The sequence below is a fragment of the Argiope bruennichi genome, chromosome 1 (assembly GCF_947563725.1).
Source record: "Argiope bruennichi chromosome 1, qqArgBrue1.1, whole genome shotgun sequence".
In the NCBI taxonomy this organism is placed as follows: Eukaryota; Metazoa; Arthropoda; class Arachnida; order Araneae; family Araneidae; genus Argiope; species Argiope bruennichi.
Window position 1 is genome coordinate 137,744,540 of NC_079151.1, and position 6,622 is coordinate 137,751,161.

At 28.5% G+C, this 6,622-nt stretch overlaps 1 long non-coding RNA gene across 1 annotated transcript; it reads right to left on the reverse strand.

Annotated features, from left to right (window-relative positions):
• Positions 1-219: 219 nt before the first annotated feature.
• LOC129980916 (uncharacterized) lies at positions 220-5,358 on the reverse strand. The gene is made up of 3 exons (XR_008785279.1): positions 5,199-5,358; positions 3,663-3,887; positions 220-362 (listed from the first exon to the last, which is right to left on the reverse strand). It is a non-coding gene; the product is annotated as an uncharacterized LOC129980916 (long non-coding RNA).
• Between the last annotated feature and the right edge of the window lie 1,264 nt (positions 5,359-6,622).

Consider the following 6,622-nt stretch of genomic DNA (forward strand, 5'->3'; position numbering starts at 1 on the left):
GGCCCAAGCATTTACGAGATGTCAAGCATATATAAATAACCACAAAAACTTTGACTTATATTAAGATATATAAATAGATGATTTTCATTGTCAGAGGTAACTGCTGTTGTATTGCTATTAGGCTTAGACAAATGATTCTAGAAAATCTGTGCAAAAAGATTTAAATTTATTAATAAATCTTAATTTAGAATTTGATTGAATTCAAGCAATATTTGAAAATAATGTCTAGAACGTACTTTTATTAAGGGAAATGCAAACAACAAAATATGACAGAATTCAATGAAATTAATACAGACATATGAAATTTTTTTTCATCCAATTTCTCCAGATAAGCAAATTCCAGCAGGTATTGATATTTCATTCTGTAAAAAAAAATTAAATGATTGTATTAAATAATAACCAAACAAAATTTACTATATAGGTTTTTATCCTATATACATTCTAAATGAACTTATGGGAAATACTCTTTAGAGCTCCTGTGCTTGTGAGTTTTGTATTTAATTTTTATATTCCAATGGTTTATATTGCTAAATAAAAAGAAATTTGGAAATAAAAATAAATCCTTGAATTAAAAGATATTGATTTTCCCTTTAAAATTAAGCTTATTCTGGTCTTACTTTTTGCTTAATATTTGCATTACTAATTTGATTTATAATCTAAAAATGGCATTTTAAAATTTCTTGGGGGAAAAGCTATATTACTTTTTCTATATCGAACACATTTTCAATGCACGCGATTTTTTTTTCTTTTCGTTTCTTACATATGTTTGCAGTATTTCAATTATCGATATTATCCAAGACAGACAGTACATGCACTGTCCCTGACACCATGGTGATATGTAGCAATAAATTAAATCTACTAAACATCTCCCGACATAATGTCAACATTTAATTGCAAAATCAAGTTTCTTGCAAAGTAACCGGCATTGCGATGGCATTTTAATGTAAATCCAGTCGCATGGGCTGTCCTCAACATAATGACGGCATTTAATTGTAATTTGTATTTCTTGTGCAGGGCTCTCAACATAATCATCTTTAATTATAAATCAGGTATCTTGTCCCGTCTTCAGCATCACGATTGTATTTTATCAGGTCTCTTTCTCTTCCTGATCTTTAAATCAGGTATCATGCACGGCACCCGACATTTTAATGGCATTTAGTTGAAAATCAGTTCATTTCCTCACCCAATTTCAAGCGATGAGAAATAATATGCAAAGCTATGTGGGCTCCCAAAAATGAATAGTTATCAGTTGTTGTTATTATTGTTGTTTTCATTTATTTCGTGAGTGATGAAGACTCTGTAATTATTTGATGTATATAACTAACTGCCTGATAATTTTTGTGCTTAAGAAACAACAATGAGCATAATAAATATAACATATTTTCTTATTCTTAATAATTAAAATCGAGGGTGTCAAAACTTACATTCTACTATCAATTTGAGGTTTCCATTAGGCCCGAAAATAAAATAATTTTTATCAAAACTTATTGAATAATACATAATTAAATATTAATAAAAATTATATATTGTAAGTTATTTTCCAAAATTATAGATATCAATATCTATAATAGAACAGAAACAATAGAAATGTGTTTCTTTTTGAGGCAAAGCAGTTAAGAAATGATTGCATAGTATGAAAGTTAAATTTTATAAGCTAGACATCTTAAAAGTTTGCAAATCGCCAAATAAATGTTTGTAAATAACATGAAACAGAATACTCGCCAATGCTATTGGCGTTCCTGATTTTAATTTCCTAATAATCTTAAGCTTATTATTATAACTAGCCGCCTTTGGCGACCAGCCGGTTCGCCAATCTTAATGTTTGTTTAAATTTTAATAATTAAATAGGTTGAACCGGAGTTAGCCCCCTTCTTCGCCAAGTTGCGATAACGTGCCAAAGTTGGCAATCTTTATTATGCACTATAATTGAACAACTGCTCCTTTGCTTTTGAACATTTATTAAGGCCGTTGTTAGCGATTTTTAAAAATTGCGCCAAGCAGAGGGTTAGACTCCGGTCGTACCATTAAATATTTTACGCATTTCCAACTTTAATAGATTCTTCAGCAAAATATATTAAAACTTCAAATTTTGATAGTCATATAAATCACACGTAATATTCTAAAGGCCTTCAATCATAGCGTGATATGTATCTCTCTAATTTTCTATTACCCCTCGTAGAAATTATGCTTTAAATTAAAGTGTAAATGATTAATCTGCAATTAATATAATAATATTTTTTACTGAAACAAAGCATTTTTTTAATAATATGATTACTGATAATAGAGTCACTGAGCCTTTAAACTTTATGGGCACTGAAGAATATCTTTCTTAATTTATGTAATATCTCAAGAATTTGTCAACAAAAATTTCTCAGATTCATCATGAACAGATCGATTCATTAACAATGTTTCATTTTAAATGCATCAAACACTAAGAAAATAAAATGAATCGTTTAAAATAAGCGGTTGAAAAGGTTTAAAAAAACTACTTAAAAAACGATGTACTTAAAACTATAAGCATATACAAAAAATATGTAACTAACAAAAATACAATTTACTTACAAAAGCATGCAACTAACCTAAAAATAATTTAAATTATCCGTTGGTTGTCATGTCAACAATCAGAACACAATGCGCATGCGTGAATTTTCAATGCCAGTTACGGTAACGCAAATACGTGAATTTTTCTACGCCAGTTGTGGTAACGCTATGCAGATTATACATTTTTAATTTCCTTTATTCTAAAGTTAATTTTAATTCAAAAGTACTTCAGAATGAATCTGAAACATGGATTAATTAACAATGTTTAATTTTAAATGCATAAAACATTAAGAAAATAAACAGAATCGTTTGAAATAATCCGCCGAAAAATGTTAACCCTAGCCTCATTACTGTTGGGAGAAAAAAAAACTGAAGCCTTACTCATTTGGCGTTGGGGAACATGGAAGATTTTTTTGGCGGAAAAGTTGGCGGTGGGGAAAATGGAAGATTTTTTTTGGCGGGAAAGTTTGTTTTTAATTAATAATTAAAATTTCAAAAAAAGGGACTCCAGGTGCACATTCCCGACCTCTAAGGTATACATGTACCAAATTTGGTAGCTTTATGTCAAATGACCTGGCCTGTAGAGCGCCAACACACACACACACACATTGTGCTTTATTATAAGTATAGATTAGTTTCAAGAAATCAAATTTTAAAGCCAACTAAGAAATCACTTTTATCGAGTTAGAAAGGTGATGGAAACAAACTATCTATATGTAGGAAATAATTATATTAGTGGATTTACATACATTCCATTTATCCAGTATCCTTTCATTTTCGGACTTTCCAATGAATGTCTATTTCAAAGACAGCCGATTTCAATTATGTACTGTAAATAAAATGTTAAATTTTTCATTGATATATAGCATCAATACAGTTGAATGTTGGCTCATTCAAAGGCTGATAGAATGGGCAAAGTTTTGGTGAATTTGGCGTGTTATGTCTAGAATGATATTTGTGGTATTTTATGTTTTTAAAGACTTTGGCGACATACCTTTGGCTTCAATAACTTTAAACCTCGTTCTGCATATGCTAAAATAACAAATATGAAATTTCCTCATAAATATTCTACTACACTAAATCGTAAGATATTATTGTCTTCTCTGAGTAATAGTACTGACCTTGAGTAATGTTTGTGTCATCTTAGGATTCTGCAGGACAGTCTTCCGGTTTAATGCATTTCGAACTGAACACCTTGTGTTCCAGCAGGACATAACCTTCTTGGCATTTGCAGCCCCAGTTCATTCTCATGGTGCATGGTTCGGGGTCACGAGGGGTGAGAAGATAGCAAGACATTGGACAATCACCAAAGGATCCGTAAGTTTTGTTTGCAGGGCAGTCTTGATCTATATTAAAGAAAAACATATGTCAAATTTATAATAATCGTTAAGTCTCATTCATTTCAGAATAACAACATGGGAGTCTAAATTTCACATGATAACTGATTCTGTAGCATATCATCTTTATATGACCACATGTTCTTTCAACAATGGTTCAAACAATAGTTCAACCTCCAAATTGTTGAAAATTGTCGAATCAAATTATTTTAAAATGTGTAAACACTCTTTGTTAAAAATGATACTTAAAAAATTAAAGTAAGTTAAATGATTATTTAAATTTCCTTATAGAAATAATAATTTGACCTGTAAAGTTTTGGAAAAAGAAAGTCTCAGCCGAAATTCAAATACTAATTTAATTAACTTTATAGTAAATGATGGTATGTAACGGATTGATAGGTGATTGAATCCAATTTGGACAAAAATTTGGCTCTTAAACAATTTCATATACTTATTAGCTCCATTTAATGAAAGTTGTAACAATCTCAAGATTCGTTGCTTCACTTTAGAGAAAGTTTTATTTATTATTTTATTAAGAAATTTATTATAGAAATGTATTTTGCTATCAAAATTTATAATTAATATTCTTTTTAATGTACGTATTTATTTGTGAAATAAACAAAATATTTCTACGAAAATAACTAAAAAATTGAAATAAAACTGAAGAATAGTTAGATACAAACTAACATAGTTAAGTGTAACAAATCATAATATGTGTGTGTGTGTGTGTGTGTGTGTGTGTGTGTGTGTTCAAATAAATTTAATATTCAAACATTCAATTAAAACTGATTTCATATTTTTCAGCATTTGTAAGTGCTGAATAAATATTTTTTATATATTAATAAAATAAATTTATGTTGAGCCTCCCTACCTTCGGATTATTCATTCACTTTCATTCTTATATTTGACACTTTAGAGAGCCTTATATTTTTTTTACAAGATTTGCTTACAAGTCTTAGCAAAAAATACAACTGATTAATTTATAGATTTGTATATTTTTTTTTTAGAATAAAACATTTTGCCAAATTTTATATTTTATAAGTATTTTGTACAATCAACAAATGAACCATAAATTAATGCATTAAATTATTAAAAATGCTCATTTCTTTAATTATTTAAGCATACATACTGAAAATATTTACTCTTTAATATTTACCAGACTAGAATATAAAAATAATATATTTCATTTTCCAAAATAAAAAAAAAATAAAAAAAATGCCACAAACTTTATGATTCACAGTTGACAAATATAAATATGTTAAAGCATTAATTAATTAAATTCTCAATAATTAAAAATTATTTATCTTGGAAAAAACTTACTCTGGGCCACAGCCACTACGACTAACAAGAGCAAAGAAATCAGAACCTTCATATTGGCAGACTTTTTCTGAACAAACCTAGCCGATCGAGTTAAGAAGTGCCCTTAAATATTGTACGAAATGTCTTCAAGTTAAGATTGCGTAATTCTAGAACAACTAGTATGACTTCTCAAGAACAACTTGGAAACTCTTCTTCAGTGTCGGCTTTTCTTTTTGTTTTTCGTTTGAGGCAACTTTTAGTATCTAAAAATAACTAAAACAAGTTGGCAACAAATATGACCTGCGGCACCGAAATGTAAATTGTTATCGTTGCTAGAGAAAGCGGATGTCCGAATGGTCAAGGTCCATCAATTGTTTAATGACATCATCTGACTACTTGTGTGTTCTTAAAGCAGTGTTAAAAGATTCCTAAATTGCACCACTTCGGAAAAAAGAAAACTGAAGTATCTCGCGAAAAAATATGAGGTTAAATATTTTTTTCATATTTTATTTTTCTGAGATTTCAAGGACTGTTAAGTGATTCAACAAGTCAAGTATGACTTTGTAATCGAACGTTACTTCGAGAAATCAAGGATAAAAAGAAGGCGGTTTTTGAAGCGAATTTGAATAATTTTAGAGACGCATTCAAATTTATGTAAATTCTGTGTCTCATAATAAACCAATAATTACTACGTTGAGCAGTTTTATTGCTAACATTGTACATCAAACTACAAATTTATTTCACATAAAGTAAAAATAAAAGTTTTTTTTTTCTTTTCTTTTTCACATATAAGAAATTATAGAGAAAAATGTTATTTAACATTTTGCTAGAAACAATCATATTTATGCTTAAATATGATAAAGATGTAAAATTATTCCATTATATTTTCATTTGATTGTTTTTATAACTATAATTATGTGTTCTTGAAAATTCAAATAAAAAAACTATAAAAAGATTGAGATCTTAATTCATTAAAAGCACCTAATAGATGTAAATTGCTAATTGATTTATTAGATACTAGCCGCTTTTGGCGACCAGCCGGTTCGCCAATCTTAATGTTCGTTTAAATTTTAATAATTTACGCAATTCCAACTTTAATAGATTCTTCAGCAAAATATTTTTAAACTTCACATTTTGATAGTCATATAATTCACACATAATATTATAAAGGCCTTCAGTCATAACCTGATATGTATCTCTCTAATTTTCTGTTACCCCTCGTAGAATTTATGCTTTAAATTAAAATGTAAATGATTAATCTGCAATTAATATAATAATATTTTTTACTGAAACAAAGCATTTTTTTTAATAATATGATTACTGATAATAGAGTCACTGAGCGTTTAAACTTTATGGGCACTAAAGAATATCTTTCTTAATTTATGTAATATCTCAAGAATTTGTCAACAAAATTTTCTCAGATTCATAATGAACAGATCGATTCA